This window comes from Myodes glareolus, chromosome 13 (assembly GCF_982192425.1).
Source record: "Myodes glareolus chromosome 13, mMyoGla1.1, whole genome shotgun sequence".
NCBI classification, from domain to species: Eukaryota; Metazoa; Chordata; class Mammalia; order Rodentia; family Cricetidae; genus Myodes; species Myodes glareolus.
This window is the reverse complement of record NC_142038.1, coordinates 14,298,427-14,316,902: the sequence shown is the minus strand read 5'-3', so window position 1 is coordinate 14,316,902 and position 18,476 is coordinate 14,298,427. Positions and strand designations below refer to the sequence as shown.

Genomic DNA, 18,476 nt, shown 5'->3' with positions numbered 1-18,476 from the left:
TTATTAAAATACAAGTGACAGGGTACATACATGTGTGCATGTATGTGTGTGTAAGCTTGACAGCAGGTCTACTCTTCAATTAATTAATTAGTTAATTAAATTTTATTTTAAACAATTTTCATAGAATATATTTTTATTATGAGCTCTCCCTGGGTCCTCCCTGGTCCTCCCCACATCCTTATACACCCAACTTCATGTTCAAAAGAAAAAAGAAAAAAAACACTAAATCATAACAAAAAAAGGAAATTACATACATTCATTCTTTTATTCATTCACTGTTGGGTAAAAGTTGAAAGACTCCCCGCTGGGCGTCTTCCCTCGGGAGAGACCCCCATGTCCAAAGACCAGTCGAAAGCACGCAGCCGGATGCAAAATGCAAGAGGTTTATTTGGGGTACACAGGCACCTGTGGGCGACAAGGTCTCTCGGAGAACTTTGCGCCCCGCAGGTTGGGGGTGAGGGGTTTTTATAGGGGAGCAAAAAGCAAGGTTTACAGAAGCGAGATGCAGGGTGGTAAATTGTTAACCTAGATAACATTGAGGGGACTGCTTGGCGGTTTATTGTTCCTCTCATCCTGCCTTCCCCTTTTCTGGCTGGCGACTAGATGTCTGATAGCATAGCCCCTGATCCGTGATGAGCCCCGCTTTCTACGTGACTCAGGCCTCGCAATCTTCTCTTTCTTTGTTTCTATGGCCAGTTCATAAATTCCCTGTTTTGCAGCCAGATAAGGCTGTCCTTGCTCTAACCTCAGGTAGGTATCTTTGCTCAGCGGAGGCCTTTTATGGAGCTTGTTATTTGTTCAGCATTCCAGGAGGTCCTGAGCTAAGTTTGTTATTTGCTCATCCTTTGCAAGAACGGTATGACTGTGGTTAAAGCGAATTGGGGTCCTTCATTCCCCAATTTTTTTTTTTTTTTTTAGTGCCTAGTTCTAACCATAGAACTAGATTTCAGTATCCTCTTGACCCTAAAAAAACATTGTGTTGGAGGTGCAACATCAAAACCTGAACAGCACCTGTTCTTTTTCTAATAAAGGCAATATTAGTAGCAGAAGCAAAGTTAGGAGTGGTCCCATAAGGGAGGATATCAAAGTAGTCATCCAGGGAGATCTATTCGCATAATCCTCCATCCTTTAAGAATAACAAATCTAATTTCCTTCTATCCTGTAAGACCATTTCTGAGAGGGAAGTCAATGACTCTTCGAGTTTGGAAACAGATTGTTCTAAAGCCCTCAAATCTTAATACATTGAAGTACTGAGGGGCCTGCATTAGGGCAGCGGTACCTGTCCCAACACCGGCAGCTTCTCTAAGGCCCAGGATTACTGCTAGTGTCAGAGAAATAGGTTCTCGTCGAAAGCGAGATGGGTGCCTGTCAAACTCATACCAGTTGTGCAAGCACATAGTAATCTTTGGTAACTTCAAAAATTAACATTGACATGCAAGGCATCAAACCTGTACTACAAACCCATCATCTATCTAAACCAGGAACCAAGTACCAAGTGTCAGGAGTCTTAGGGCCCTTTAGAGTCTCATTACATAACCTCAGTAAAAGTCTGTCTATGATTAGTCCTCTAAACCCAAGCCTTTTGACTGGTAGCTTTGTCAAAAGCCTCGGATACTGTAGTTTGGGTAGTTCAGGAGCTCGCTTCATGTGGGGGGCGTGGATCCAGGCAGAGATGCATACTTCTTTCAGTTGTTTTCAGATCTGATGTCTCTCCATTTCAAGGACCTTTAGACAGGGAAAATAAAGGTCTAGAAAGAGTAACATCAGGATTACACATTTTATCCAACTCAGTGAGCAGTGGTAGTTCTCCACATAGGATCTCATAGGGGATGAGTTTAAATCGCCCCTGGGGTATTCCAAACCTGGAACAGGGCAAAAGGGAAGGAGGGCTGTCCAGTCATTTCCGCAGGTCTCTTTTAGAATTCTATTTATCCTTTCTATCTGTCCTGACTCTGGGGTCGGTAAGCACAATGTAATTTCCAATAGATCCCCAATTGGGCGGCCAGTCCCTGACTTACCTGGGCAACAAATGCAGGTCCATTATCAGATCCAATTACCTTGGGTATCCCAAACCTTGGGAAGATTTCTTCTTTGATCTTCTTAGCCACCGCATTGGCTGTCTCAGTCCTGGTAGGGAAAGCTTCTACCCAGCCTGAAAAGGTATCTATAAAAACTAATAAGTACTTGTTGCCATATCTGGCTGGCTTAATTTCTGCAAAATATACTTTCCAATAGGCTCCAGGCCAATCGCCCCTGAGCCTCTTCCCAGGAGCATATATGGAGTGTCCTGCATTAATCATAGCACAGTCCTTGCAGTTTTTGACTACTTCTTCTGCCAAGACAGAGAGTCTGTCGTCTGATTTTCTTTCAGCCACAGCATCTCAAGCTTTTTGGTGTCTTGGCCAAGTATATGTCTTTTCCTGCAGATGTTCTGTATATTGCTCCATGAATATGAGCAGTGGCAAAAGCATACCTGCTGCCAGTGTAGATGCTGAGACTTCTCCCTCTGTCATTCGTATCCAAGCAGCAAGTCCGGCTTTTTGTGCCAACGTCCTTCAGGGAGGCTATGCCCAGGCCATTTGCTTCCCATCCACCATTGCTGTCCCCGCCTTCCGCTTACCTTCAATCACGAAACAGCTGCCATCTGTACACCAGCTCGGACTTTCAGGCCACGGCTGATCCTTCAGATCATTTCTGGTGCCAGCTTCTCAGCGCATTGATGAGTAGACGAGATGTCATCAGTCTCAGGCAGTAGGGTAGCGGGATGGAGGACAGCAGGGGGAGCGAAGGTCACTGGTTCAGTCAACAAAAGGCTTTAATCATCTCCAGCCTGGTTTGAGTAAACCCGATCTGGGCCTTCAGCTTCATTAGCAAGTCTCCTTCTAATAAAGATAGGACGCTCGGGGATAGCCAGGAAGGAATGAGTCATTTGTCCTCTCCCCAAATCTACAGTTCGTGAGGTGGTCCACAGATACTGTTTCTATCCAGTTGCTCCAATTATTAAAGTCTTTTATTCTCTCCCCTCTAATCATTTTTTGCTAGGGTCAGTACCTTAGAGTCCCTTCCTTTCTTCTTTGGGCAATTTCTTGCCCAATGTTCTTTTTCTTTGCAATAAGCACATCGTCCTTTGTCCAAGGGGTGCCTGTCCATGTTCATCTTTGGTCTTCTGTTGCCCAGGTTCCCTATCTGTCTATGTTCTATCTTTTCTTTCTCTCCTACCATTGCGGCCAAAATTCTATCAAATTTCTCTTTTGTCTGTGATCCCTCCAGTCCTCTTTCTTCTGCCTCCATTTTTTTCTCTCTCATGCTTCTCTTTCTCCGTCTCTTATTTATGAAACATTTTCTCTGCCTCCTTTAAATGCTCAAGAAACATAGATGGCAGAGCCCTGCGGTGATGGACTGTCAGCTGCTCCCTACCTGCTTTAAGTTTGACCTTAAAAACATACATGGGGACCTAGATAAGGCCCATCTGTTTACATATTTTTTTAACCAAAATTTTTCCTTGCTTTAGACAACATAGCAAAAATTTCTCTTGCTTTTAGACAACATAAAAACTCTTACCAAAGTCTTTCTTGTGGTTTTTCTCAGTGGGGATATATGGCTATGTTTTAAACTAGAACAGCATACAAGAACAGCATATAAAATCCTATACCAGTGTGAAACATTTGAGATCAGCGATAGGCTCTTTTTTTAAAAAAAAATAAAACATTAACCAATGATAATTTTTAAACAAGAACAGCACATACCAGTACGAAACATTTGAGACCAGCAATTTTTTTAACATTAACCGACAATAATTTGTAACCAGCCCCTATAAATGATGACAGATATTTATAATAGTTATAACCCATAGGATCTGAAAGAGCTCTTTAAGGCTGAGAGCCAAACTTGGGGTGAGGATACACATTTCAAGGCTGTCAAGGCCTGTGCCATAAAGACCTTGTCCCTCCTCATTTGAGCTGGCATGTAGCACACCAATCAAAGACATATAGCACTTCCACCTAGACACAGCATGCCAAGAATATCTCTGTTCCCATCCATTCCTAAGGAAGGAAAAGGCAAAATAGAGTAAGAGATAAGAGGTTGAAGGTCATCTCTGCTGCCTTCATATGAATCTTCCACAGCAGGACATTCAGCATCTACTGGGTCATCTTTTTTTTCTTTATTTCTCTTGTCAGTCTTGCTGGCACCCAAATGTATGTCAGCATTCCTAGAAAAACATAAACAAAACTCTCCTCCCAAATTAATATTTAAGAGTATTAAAAATCTCAGTGTAAAAATTCAGCACAATCAGTACTGGAAGTAGGCTGGTTTTGAACTTAGAGACCTATAAGTCTCTGTTTCAAAGAGCAAATCTTGTTTGCCCGTGCTATAAAAGCAGGCCTTAGAATTAAACCGTTTTAAATCTGGCACAGATGAGATTATTGCTCTAAAAATATGAGAAAACCGCTTTCCTGTTCCCAGCCTGGAGTCCTAAGATAACACAGTCACTGGGAATCGAACTTACAACCTCTGGAAGGGAAGGCAGTGCTCTTAACCTCTGAGCCATCTCTTCAGCTCTGCTATTCAGATGAAAAAAAGCCTCTAAGTCTAGCATTGTTTATCTTATCTTATCCGTTGCCTGAGGATAAGTCCGCCTCTGTTACCTAGGATACGGGTAACCAGCAGCAGAAGGCGGCGGCTTCGACAGCTCCGCCCCTGAGGCACGGCCCACTGTGGCGCGCTCAAACAAAGGCATGGCCCTGCCCGGGGAGCCCGCCCATGTTGCTATGGAAACGCAACTTTCCGCACAGCCCGTGCTCAGGTGCAGAAAAGGTCCTCCGAAAACCGCAACCCTGCCAGAAGGCCGGGACACATAGCCTCTGATGTCAGTCACTTTAGCCCGCCCAAGCCGCAGCAGTGACCTGGCTTTTCCTAGACGCCTCTGCGGACTCCAGCAAATTCCCGCCAGCATCTGGTTAGCATGGCCACGCCTCCCGGACGAGCCAGCACTCTCCGGTGCTGTTCTGCACCTCCCTCCCGAGCAGCCGGGACCATAGGCGTGCGCCACCGCGCCTGGCCCAACTCCGTGTCAGTTAGCCACTGCAACGGTTGCCCAGTATTTCAAACATACATATGAGAGCCAGGCATAGAGCTCTCCCATCAAAATTAGGCGAGAATCACCTCAAAAACTCTGTGGCTCTTTAAGAACAGGGAAGACAGTTGTCAGACACGATCAAACCCCGCCTCCCTACGAGACTCCTGCCCCAAGTCTTTATCAGCCGGTACGCAGGTGGATGGAGAGGGGACGGAAGCCGTGGTTTCCCGTACCCCATTGTCCTCATAGTCCCGCCTTCAGTTACCTCATTTTTTTTCTGCTGTTTTTCCAAATTCCTCCTGCGCTGAACTTAAGGGATTTTTCTTCCCCGTTGCTTTTTGTACCTTCTTCCAGATACCTTAACTTTGATTCTTTAAACAAACAGACAAACCATAAGCTGCACAATAGAACAGACTGACAATCAAACACGCTGCTCAAACGGGGCTATTACAAAGAGGCTCCGGACACCTCGGCCCCCCAAACGAACCTCGTACCTCGGACAAAAGTCCGACTCTGGCCGTGGGTTCAGACAAACGAACCTCGTACCTCGGACAAAAGTCCGACTCTGGTCGTGGGTTCAGACAAATGAGCCCGAAAATTCGAGCTCCCAAATTCCCGCGGGACGTCTCCCGGGGTGCGGGGGGGAAAGTCTGAGCTCGTCAGCTCCTCTCCAAGGCCCGCCAAATACAAATCGACCCAGCTGAATCGTACAAATTCAAATTCGCAGCGCAACAATCAGACGCAAACGACGCAGGACATACAACATAGAACATAAAACATAGAACATAGAATGCTGGCCAGCTCACCTCACCTCCCAGCAGTGATTCGGCGGTCTCTGGGATAGGGGCCTCAACTTCCCGGCCAATGCACCAAATGAAAGACTCCCCGCTGGGCGTCTTCCCTCGGGAGAGACCCCCATGTCCAAAGACCAGTCGAAAGCACGCAGCCGGATGCAAAATGCAAGAGGTTTATTTGGGGTACACAGGCACCTGTGGGCGACAAGGTCTCTCGGAGAACTTTGCGCCCCGCAGGTTGGGGGTGAGGGGTTTTTATAGGGGAGCAAAAAGCAAGGTTTACAGAAGCGAGATGCAGGGTGGTAAATTGTTAACCTAGATAACATTGAGGGGACTGCTTGGCGGTTTATTGTTCCTCTCATCCTGCCTTCCCCTTTTCTGGCTGGCGACTAGATGTCTGATAGCATAGCCCCTGATCCGTGATGAGCCCCGCTTTCTACGTGACTCAGGCCTCGCAATCTTCTCTTTCTTTGTTTCTATGGCCAGTTCATAAATTCCCTGTTTTGCAGCCAGATAAGGCTGTCCTTGCTCTAACCTCAGGTAGGTATCTTTGCTCAGCGGAGGCCTTTTATGGAGCTTGTTATTTGTTCAGCATTCCAGGAGGTCCTGAGCTAAGTTTGTTATTTGCTCATCCTTTGCAAGAACGGTATGACTGTGGTTAAAGCGAATTGGGGTCCTTCAAAGTTAGGGCATCAGTTAGAAGCAGTGAAGATCTGGGTACAATGAGAAGATTCAAAGGCATTTGCCAGGCTGTGCTGTGCTATTATAACAGAATATCACAGGGTATGCAATCTGCGATGAACAGGAACTTACGTAGCTTATAATCTGGAGCCCACTAGACGCAAGCCTGTATCACGCTATGTAGAAGATGCGTCTTGCAGCAGATGTAAAGGTAAGAGCAAGAAGGGAAAGTAGCTGAACTTATCCTTCTACCAGGAACCCACTCCCTTGGGGAACTCCCCCTCTGCTGTAAAAATGGCATTAATTCATGTGGGAGGGCCAAACTGCCTCTTAAATTCTCACCTCTTAACAGTACTGTCAGGTTCATTGAGAATCAAGTTTCCAACACATGAACTCTGGGATGTGTTCAAGCTCTAGCACTTTGCAAACTCAGCAGGAGGTACCATTCCTTCTCCCGATGAAGCTACCCCTAACTTGCTGCAGGGGCCCCACAAGTCATAGTTGAGACCAAGTGAGCTGATTCTGCTTGTGACTTAACCATGTTCTGAGCTAATGACTGGGCTGTCTCAAGAAGACAAACTCAGGAGGAATGTACACATCAAAAAAGATGCAAGACACCACTCATACTTTTTTTAGTTATTTTATCCTTCTATATAAATCTCAATGCTTTACTGTTAAGCCATGACTAGGTATTAAAATTAAAAGCAAAAATTACAAGTTAAGGTTTAGCAAAAAGACTAGTTGCCCTGAAGGAAGTGAAATGGAACTGGGCAGTGGGCAGTATGACTTAACAGATATGGGAGGGACAGGTTCCTGGAGAAGAGGGGGGTGTGTTTAAGATATGAAGGGAATGGATTGGGAAAATTTTGGCCTCAGAAGAGAACCTCTGTGAAGAAATGGTGGGATACGATTGCTAAACCCACTATGCTACTGAATCACCTCCTCCTTCCTCAGCCTTCCTTTCCACCATGCTGGACCAGATCCTGCTAACCAAGGCCATCTTCATCCAATGGATTCTTCTCCTCAGGAGAGTTCCCTGCACTCCTGGGACCTGCATCCAAGCTGTCTCCTCTTCCTTCAGGTTGCTGCCACTTGGCTCCTCCGGTGAGTCATCGTTCTTCGGCTGAGCGTTCTTTCCAGCTTGCTGTTTCTTTTCAGTGTCTTCTGGGCTTTCCTGGGGAGGTTCTGCGTTTTGTTCTATCTTTTCAGTCCTTAGCTTGAAGGTCATCTCTGAACTTGATTTAGCCACATTCCTCCCTTGGTTCTCAGGCGCCTGACCAGGATGTAAAAGGACAAAGTCAGGAAGGGATGTGCACAGCAAAGGGCACACAAGAGAAGGCTCACTTTTATTCTGAAACTCTTTTGGGATATGGTGTAGACTGGGAAAGGAACTTCATTTTGGAGGAGGCTGAACCTCCTGGCATTTGTGTAGTGCAGGAACAGGGTGGTCTAGGTGCTGGCTGAGCAGCTGGAGGTGATTTCAGTTATGGTTTCAATTAGGTGGCTGATATCTGGTCTTAGGGGTGGTCTAACGCTAAGATATTTAATATTTAATGCCACAAATTCACTAGCTTGCCAAACCCAGGTTAGTGCTTCTTAAACTTTAATGTGCCCATGAGAGTATGAGAGTCTTATTAAAATTCTTAATTAGTAAGATCTGGGGTAGTCAGAGTAGTCGTTTCTAGCAGGCACCCAGGTGATGCCAATATTCCTAGCTCTCAGGAACATGAAGCAGCGAAGAAATAAGAGATCCTGTGCCTGTGCTAGGACTGGAGTGGGGTTGGGGCTGGGGTGGGACTGGGGGTGGGGGTGAAGCGGGGGGTGGGGCTTAGGCAGGGCTAGAGTGAGGATGAGGGCGGGGCTGGTGCTGGGGTGGGGTTTGGGGTACTTTACCATGAACCTCCCTCTTAGCTGTTGCCTATGCACACACAAATCCCAAAGATACGACTAATAAAAGTACTGCCTTTGGGTCTGGAGAGATGGCTCAGTGGTTAAGAGTACTGATTGCTCTTCTGGAGGACCTGGGTTCAACTCCCAGCACCCACATGCAGCTTACAACTGTCTGTAACTCCAGGTCCGGGGACCCAACATCTATGGCAAAACACTAGTGCACAAAAAACAGGGGGCATTCTCTGCTGGTTGAAGTGTTGGAGTCCTATGCCCCAACATAAGCTACTTTTCCCTCTCTGAACCCCAAAGTAAACTAAGGTGGAAGTTCATTAACATTCTGTTTCCGGGGGTAGCAGGACTACAGCCACATATTGGGATTCACACCTCTTCTCAGGAGATCTACATAATTACAAAAGAAGCAACATAGCCTAAGCTTTCGTAGTGACAGCCTCTCTGGATACCAACTATGGCCCCGAGAACTTGGCTGTCACACCATGTAGAAATATGGGCCTACATTGAAGGTTCAGAGGAGAGAAAATAAAATGGAAATGAGATTCCCAGTGTCAGTGACAGCCCTGGGATTCCAGCTTGGATAAAACCTGGACTCAAGCCTTTCATTCCCAGAGGCAAGGTGGGCTGTTTACTGAATAAAACATGAGGCCATAGTAGCAGAATGACTGACTTGCAGGAAACTTGGCTCTGGTCCTTGATCCTGAGCACTTTAGAATTGAAATTGACCGCCGGTCCACTTACCTTCTTGATCAATAGAACAAATAAGCTCTTAAGTCTTCTCCGGTGGCTATTGTATGCTCAGTGCCCAGCATCCACACGTCACAGATTGGTCGGCATCGTCTAGGCACAGGCTAGGCAGGATTAACCTGCAGGTCGCTACTGGACTTGTTTCCCAGGGATTGGAGCTTTAAAATATTTTCATTAATTTGTCGACAATTCCCTACAATGCGTTTGGATCCTATTCACCCCTTCTCCAACTCCTCCCACACCCACCCTCCCCACCCACCCAACTTCTCTTTTTTTTTTTTTTTCTTTTTTTTCCTTCCTCTAGTCCAGTTTGTATTTCCCATCCACGCTTGGGAGCGGGGTCTGCCCTGAAGTGTAATCAACCTGCCAGGGGTTGTGCATTAGAGAAAACCTCTGTCTCTCCAGGTAGCTACTAAATGTCAATAGTTCCTCAACTCGTGGTGGGATCTCACAGCTGACTTTGCCAGCGTCACGCTGAGACTGTCTGGAGTGAGCTCGTGAGGGTCGCTTGCCAGCACCGGTCACTACGCATAGATGTGCACCTACCCTGTTTTGTCTAGGAAACACTGTTTTGCTGAAGCTATCCACTACCCAGTCTGTCTGCCTGTTAGATCCTTGAGCCTCGACAGGAGGGGTTAATTCGTCCTCCTTAGGCCCAAGGACCCTCCAGTCTTTTATGCTCAGCACAGTGCCCGCTTTCTTTCTCTGCTAAAATTCCAGGGCAACTCTGCCCCCAGGGCCTTCGCACATGCTCTCCCGTCCATCTCCCCTGAAGATATTTCCTTCTCACGTCACTGAATGCCAGTGTCTAAACCTCTGGCAGAAAGAAGCGTGCCCCAGACATTTCTCACACTTCTTCATCTGCACTCTCTTTCCCTGGACTTCCCTTCCTTGATTTTCAGCTAAACAGGGCAGGGATATTTTAAAGATTCCGAGAACATAGTTGATGGTACAAAATGAAGCCACTAAATTGTGAATAAATTCAGTCACTTTGAATCTTCCGTAACCGAAACGAAATTACCAAGCTGAAAAGACCGCTCAATTTTGTTCTACCTGAGGACAGAATCCAATTCTCTCAACGTTCCAGTCCCACCGGAGCTATTACTGATCTGGATACCGCCCCATAAATCGCATGCCTGTGGGGCTCTGGAGCTCGTAAGGCGCCGTTTGGTTCTTAGCTTCGCTTGTGTAGCGTGGGCTTGTGTGCACTCTTTCCTGTCCCCCTCGCTGATAAATTTGTTCAGTTTTACTCCTTGTTCTTGCCCAAAGTACCAATTAGCAGCTGCTTGGGAATGTTTGATGTAAGGACATGCGACTGCACACATCGGGGAATGTGAGGCTTTACAAGCAAGGGTGACCCACGCGAGACATACAGACGGACGAGCTCATACTGCGTGAACTTGAATGCTGGCGCAGCCCCGCTGCCCACGCACTCTTCCCTGCAGAGGTTGCCATGGCAGTGCTCCAACAGCCCGAAGGCACCTCCTGAAAGCGATTGTTCCTCCAAATCCCGCACCTGCATGCTGTTTAAATGTCAGGGCCTTACTTGATTGCTTGGTCACCTTGGCCCTGTTGAACTGGAGGCTGCAGTAAAGACACCAGGGGGCAACTTTCCCTTCGGGAGTGTTAATGTCCGAAATCTATCCATCCACTTGATCTTTTGTTATTCCAACTAGTAAAAGCTTAATTTATTTTTTAAATTTAAATCTGCTCCTTTCTGCTTTCCATTTTGAAGGCAAAGAGGCAGAAAGTCTCGTACCTTTGCAAGAAGGCAGACCAGGCCAAATGGTACTTTATGTAACTCATCTTAATTAAACTGCAAAAATGTTCAGCCCAGAATCCCCCAGAATCCAGCTGGCTCGCTGTGGTGAGCGGCTGCAGAGGCTTTCTCCCTCTCCCACAGAATCAGAGCAGTCACCCATTTTTTCTGTCACAAAACCCAGACACGTAACAGTCTGTAAATTATTCTTCCTGTCAGTGTAGGAGGGCAGCTTAACAAAAGGAAGTCATTTATGCAGTAAAGAAAGTTCAAATGGCACTGAGATAAGCGTTGTGGGATATTTGCACGCGGTGGGAAGAGGTTTGCTGTGACTGGTGAAATAAGAAGCTGACCGGCCAATAGCTAAGCAGGAGAGATAGGCGGGACTTCCAGGCAGAGAGAGGAAGAGGCTCACAGTAGACCCCATACAGACATGGAACGAGTTGCACACACCGAATGAGAAAGAGGTAAAAGCCATGAGGTAAAATACAGATTAATAAAAAATAAAAATAAAAAACAAAAGGTTAATTTAAGTTATTAGAGTTAGTGGGACAAGGCTAAGACCAAGCTTTCATAATTAATAATAAGTCTCTGTCGTTTTTTAGGAGCTGAGGTCCAAAGAAAAGTCTTGATTACAGATAAGGCTATCATAGACCGGTTTGTGTTCTCTCTCTGGAAACATCAAGAACCTCATGTCCAGGAGACAGATATTGGGGTTCAGCCTGAAGGTCAGAAAATCAAAAATACCAGCCACTGGTTCTTACCTCTACCTCAGTCTGAAATGGCGATCCTGCCCCCAGGAATCCTCAGAATGAGACTGAGCCTGATGTAGTGAGGAACTGCGGGTAGGCCTGCTTTTCGTCCCGCCCGGCTCCTGCACAGCTAGCTTAGCCCCGGAAATAACAACACACAAATTGTATTCATTTAAACACTGCCTGGCCCATTATCTCTAGAGAGTTAGTTACTGGCTAACTCTCACATCTTGATTAACCCATTTCTAATAATCTGTGTAGCACCATGAGTTGGTGGCTTACCGGGAAAGATTCAGCATGTCTGACCTGGTGGCTGGCTCCATGGCATCTGCCTCATTGCCCTCTTCCCAGCATTCTGTTCTGTTTACTCCGCCTACCTAATTTTCTGTCCTATCAAAGGGCCAAGGCAGTCTCTTTACTAACCAATGAAAATAACACATAGACAGAAGGCCCACCTACATCAGCCTGAGAGCTGTCTCATCTCATTTTATAATCCTCACTATGCTGGGATTAAAGGCGTGTACCACTGCTGCCTGGTTTCTATGGTAAACTAGTGTGGCTACTGGGATTAAAGGTGTGTGTCACCACTGCCTGGTCTGTAAGACTGACCAGGGTGGCTGTTTTACTCTCTGATCTTCAGGCAAGCTTTATATTTTAAAATAACAAATGAAATATCACTACACCTCACTGTTAATCTGGGAGATGGACAAGAGCCATGCATTCCTCTGGAGTGTGCATACTTCAAACCACCTGTCTGCTGAGGAGGACTGGGAGGAGCCATCAGAGGGGCTTCTGGGTGCAACAGAATGCTGTAACATTGTGTGGTTAGTGCACAGATACTGTTCACTTCTGGTCTGTGTGCTTTCTGCATGTACATAATACCAAAGTAAAGTTTTTAATAGAAACTTTATCTTTTAAAGCAGTCCTTCTCAACCTCAGCATCAGCAATATTTTGGGTTAGAGCACTCTTTCTTGGAGGTTGTCTTGTACATCATAGGATGCTTAGTGACATCTCTGGTCTCTGCCTTCTAGATGCCAGTAACACCTTCCCCCTCATAGTCCTAGCAACCAAAAATATCTCCAGACATTGCTGTAACTTCCTGGCAGAGATATATCCCCAGTTCAAAAGTATGGTTTCAGATAAACATAGAGAAAAATTTTATGGCTGAAATAACACATCAGAAATTTGTCTTAAAATAATCTTGATTGGAGGCTGGTAGAAGGTGATAATGAAAATTGAGTTGGTGGCTTGTCATTAACTGTTGAAACTTGGTGATGGGGTCACAGGAATTCATTACACTGCTTTCTGTTATTTTTATGTTAGAAATTTTCTATAATAAAAAGTTTTCTAAATACTCTATTACTTCTTGTATGAGTGTGCATGTGCACACGTGACATGGCTCACATACAGAGGTCAGAGGCAGCTTGCAGGAGCTGCTTCTTCCATTCCACATGTGGGTCCTAGGGATCAAATCAGGGTCACCAGGTTTGGTGGCATTCATCCTCAGCTGCTGGGCCATCTTCCAGAATCAGAAAAAACACTTATGGAATAATGTCATTAAAAAGGAAAAATCTACAGAACAACACATATGATATGCAGATAATAATCGGTTAAAACCTAGTAGGACAGCACTGGGAGAGAATTATGGGTAATTTGTTTTCTGTTTTCATATATTGTTGTACTATGAAATTTTTATAACTGGGTAGATGAGCAGGGAATTCAGGTTTAATACAAGAGTTATTATGCAGAAGCTAAGAGCAAAGAATTTTCTAACTCTGACCCAGAAATTTCAGAAAAGCCTCCAATTGATCCTTGGCATCTGGGCAAAACACAGGATGAATGAGCAGTTCTGCAGGTGACAGATGGAATGACTGGGGACTGCCAGTCCAGGAGCCACAGACAGCTCAGAAGCAAAGGGGGCAAGAGAGCATGCCACGTTTAGCATACAGCATTGGTGGTTAACAAAGCTGAAAGGGGCCACATGTAGGATCACACATATCCAGAGAACGTTCTGCAAGGTGAAGTTAGAAGTGGGAGTCAGAGGGGAAAAGATATTATTCTTGGCTCTTCTTGGTATGTTAATTCTTTTGCCAAAAGCCCTTAAAAGGTTTTCCATCACACTTGGAATCAAATTCATTGTCCCTGCATTCTCTGGCCCTGACTCACACTCACCTAAGTGTACCATCTCTAAAGACCTTCATAGTTCCCCTTCCCTGTGGCCTCCATGTGCCCCACGTCATCCTAATAGCTCATGTGACTTTCCTCCATATCTTCTCAGCCAAATGACACCTCTCTCCCCAGTAGGGTCGTCCCCGATCATACTGTCTCAAACTGCCATCCTCCACTCTGTATCTTAGGTTGCTGTGTATTTTCCAGAGCAGTTATTGCTAGCTGACATTGGCCTGTGTTTATTATTTCTACCAGCCCCCCCGTTAACACCCTCACCCCAAACCACACTAGAATGAAGGTGGGATTGACTTTAGATGTGTTTTAAAATCCAGTATATGTTTTTTAGTGAAGTGAATCTTATATTCCATTTGGTATACAGTAAGTTCATTAGTTAAAGACATGGGTTTTGGAGTTATTGATGGCTGGATTCAAATCCAAGCTCTCAGTTTTACAAGTCATATGACCTCAGGGAATTGATGTCACACCCCTCTGCCTTTCCTCTCTGTAGTGGAAGGCTAATGTCTCATAGGGTTATTTTGACTGCTAAAACGGGATGCCAGGCAAGGCTTTCAGCGCGACTAGATAGTAAGCGCAACAATGAGCAGGTGGCTGGGCTTTCAACCCACAGAAATGTGAATGAAGAACAAGAAGACTAGAAAAAAATTAAGTAATTGATTACATTTGAACACTGGGTACCTTGACATAAACATTTAGGTGTGGGGTTTCGCTGTCACTGGCCTGCTTTCTCCAAGGGTAGACATAAGCTGGAACCTAGAAGCATCCCACTCCATTTAGAAGAGACCAGGGTTGGACAGGTCCCACTAAAAGTTGTCATAGTAACCTCTGCACAGAAATAAAGGCTCTAATTCAGAAGTTGGTGCTGGGAGTGGGGTATTGCTGTGATAGGCTTGACCAGGCCTTTTTTTTTTTTTTAAAGGAATATGGACCTTGGGGACTGTGGGTTAGAAAAGCAGTTGACCACTTTAAGTGTTGCTTAATAGGCCATGCTAGTAAGAGCATGGAAGACACGTAGTGTGATTTGAATGTGATTTGAGTTTGATTTGAACTTTGGCTGCCTGGGTCAAGAGGTTTCAGTGGAGAACATCATTAGTATGCAACCACCAGATCATTCTTGTAATATTTTGGTGAAGAATGTATTTGCCTTTTGCTCTTGTCTGAAGAGTCTGCCTGAGGCTAAAGTGAAGAGTTTTGGATTAATTCCATTGGCAGAGGAAATCTCAAAATAGCCTAGTATAGACTCTGTCGTGTGGTTATCAGTGGTAACTCTAGTGAAGATTTATAATGAAAAGGAGCAAGCTGGGCAGGGTAAATTACAAAACAAAATCTGAGAAAAAGGAGAACCAAAAAGTTGAATGGAACTAAGTCCTGTCAAGGAGATAAACAGATTAAGACGTAGAATAAAGGGAGTGCTAATTTTAAGGCAAAATTCTACCCAACTAAGTTTCCCACTTGTGAAAAGGAAGTAAAGAAAAGCTTAGAGCCAGTTGTGGTGGTGCAATCTTTAATCCCAGGATTTAGAAGGCAGAAACTAGCAGATCTCTGAGTTTGGTTCAGGCTGCTCGGCAGAGCTAGTATAAAGACTGCCAAGCTTAGGCAGTGAAGGTAACCATAAAAAACAGAACGTTGGTGAAGATGTAACTGAACAAGGGGGCCATGTTCCAGCAAACAGCAGAAAGAAGTTGGCAGCTTTGGTCACATGGTTCTGCTTTTGGAGTTAAGGATAGAAGAACGAGGTTGTAGAACTTGCCTCTGCAACTAAAGAAAACCACCGAGGTCAGGCATCTATCAAGGTGTCCCTGAATAGAGGCCCGGAGAGGCCATTGTGTGAAGCTGTGAAGGTGAAGCCTGGATTGCCTTGGAGTTTGCAAAATGTTGAAGATGCCAGAGCCATGGGATACCCACTCAGGAGAGCTGCTAACAGGGAGTGGGAACAGCTCAAGAGAAAGAAGTCTGTTGAACTCAACAAAGCTGGAAGAACTTGGAGATCTGAAGAGTGTTTTGACATAAACATACAGATACTGAGTTTGGAGTTTGTCCAGCTGGTTTTCAGTCTCCTTTGGTCCACTGTTTCTTCACTATGCTCTCTTCTCTATGTTTTGGAATGGCAATATACATTCTGTGCTATTATATGTTGGAAGTGTGTGATCTGCTTTTAATTTTGATTTTACAGGAGATTACAGTCAAGAGATTGAATTTCAGAAGAGCCTTTGAACTTTAGACTTTGAAATAAGTTTGAAACTGTTATAGACTATGGGAACTTTTGAAGGTAAACTGAATGTATTTTTGCATTATGATATGGCTACAAGTCTTTTGGGGGCCAAGAAGTGGAGTGTGGTGGTTTAAAAGAATATGACCCCCAAAGAGAGTGGAATTATTGGGAGGTGTGGCTTTTTTGGAGTAGGCAGAGCTTTGTTGGAGGAAGTGTGCCACTGTGAAGGCGGGCTTTCAGGTCTAATGTATGTTCAAGCCGTGTCTAGTATCTCAGTTCCTGTTGCCTGGCAATCAAGATGTAGGACTCTCAGCTCCAGCATCATGTCTGCCTGCATGCTGCCATGTCCTACCATGATGATAATGGACTAAACCTCTGAAACTGTAAGCCATGCCCCTCAATGTTTTCCTTTAGAAGAGTTGAGGTGGTCATTGTGTCTCTTTACAGCAAAAGTCACACTAAGACACACATGATCTTGCCTCTTATTCATCCCCTATGATGGGACCTCTGCCAACTGCTCTCTGGCCAGTGGCATTTTGAAGCACTGACAACAGTGCAGTAAGTTCCAGGAAGGTGTCTTCTGCAACCTTAGATCACTGGTGACCAGCCCAGCTTTCAGGGCGTGAGGGCAGCCTCCAAGCTAAATTCCAGAGTCATCCACATTGCTCAGCATGATAAGAAGTGAGAGTGAGGAGTCCTGGGGAAGCATGCACTCCCAACTGGTTATACTACCCAGTACTGTTAAGTCTGGCAAGAACAACTGTAGGCCCAAATGGAACTAAATAGGCTTAGCTTTTTCTTCAGAGCTAATGTGTTGGACAGTTTTATGTCAATTTGACACAAGCTAGAGTAATTTGAGAGAAGGGATTGAAAAAATGCCCCCATAAGATTAGTTTGTAGGCAAGCCTGCAGGGCATTCTCCTAATTAGTGATTGATGGGGAGGGCCCAGCCCATGATGGGTGGTGCCATCCCTGGGCTGGTGGTCTTGTGTTCTTTAAGAAAGAAGGCCGAGGAAGTCATGGGAAGCAAGTCAGTAAGCAGCTCCCCTTCATGGGCTCTGCATCAGTTCCTGCCTCCAGGCTCCTGTCCTGTTGGAATTCCTGTCCTCCAGGCTCCTGTCCTGTTGGAATTCCTGTCCTGACTTGTAATGATGAACAGTGCTGTGGATGTGTAAGTCAAATAAACCCTCTCCTTCTCAAGTTGCTTAGGTCACAGTGTTTCACTGCAGCAATGCTCACCCTAGCTAGGACAGTAGCCTCCTGATGGGTACTTCCAAGTAAGATTCTGTGATAACAAGGAAGGAATTACTAATATCTTCAGGGTAATATGTAACTGGAGGTTTCTCTCCCACCCACCAATTCCCCAATACCTACTCTGAGGTTTAATATTAATTACAAACTGTTTGACTGATGGTTCAGGCTTTTTACTAACTAGCTTTTGCATGTTAAATTAATCATTTCTATTAATCTATGTATGGTCATGTGACCATGGCCTTACCTCACACCTCTTGCTTCTCCAGCATCTGATGGCGTCTCCCTGACGCTGCCCCTTTTCTCCCTGTATCTGTTTGGATTTCCTGCCTGGCTTTATTCTCTCTGGCTATTGACCAAATCATCTTCTTTATTAACAAGTGGTAATAAAAACATATTTACAGCCTAAAGAAGGGCATCCCACATCAGTAATATAAACTATATCAGTTATTAATGTACTAGATATTAAGAAATTCCATACCAGATGAACATCAACAAGATATTCATGGGGGTTCTTTACCATTTCAAAAATTCAGCAAACTTATCTTAATCACCTGTGAGTTCTCCAAGGCACGCAAGTTCATGTTGTCAGTAATATCATTATAAATAGTTGACTAAGATAAAAGAAAGAAACACTGAAGAGGAAAACCTAAATGATGGCTAATTTGAATTTAGGAGGACTTCTTGTGTTGCTATAATAAAGTGCTTGAACCTGATAAAAGCAGAGTTTATTTGGCTGAGGATTTTGATAATTAGAACAAGATTGTGTTCTAGGGAAAGTCCCCTGGTCACATCTCTTTATGGCAGAGACACAGAAAGGGAGCCAGACACAGACATGAGGCACACCCTTTCTAACTTGTTCTCTGTGGTTGAACCTGGGCCTTCAAGAACATTAATGCTGGACCAGCTGACCTGCCGGACGTGCCTGGAAAGGGAAGTGAGGAGTGAGAAAAGAAGAGACAACGGCAGAAGATAGAGTCGGGAGGGCTGGGGTGAGCACTGCAGCGGCCTCGGGTTTCGTTCTCTTCACCATTTTATACCCAAAGCAAAAAGGGGAGGGCATCAGACTTCCTTCCTGTGATACAAGGAACAAACAAGCGTAATTGCATCCTT

General features: G+C 45.0%; 1 long non-coding RNA gene across 1 annotated transcript; it reads right to left on the bottom strand.

Moving 5' to 3' along the window:
• Positions 1-367: 367 nt before the first annotated feature.
• LOC148119955 (uncharacterized) lies at positions 368-6,556 on the bottom strand. Its single transcript, XR_015734676.1, has 2 exons — positions 5,343-6,556; positions 368-1,725 (listed from the first exon to the last, which is right to left on the bottom strand). It is a non-coding gene; the product is annotated as an uncharacterized LOC148119955 (long non-coding RNA).
• Between the last annotated feature and the right edge of the window lie 11,920 nt (positions 6,557-18,476).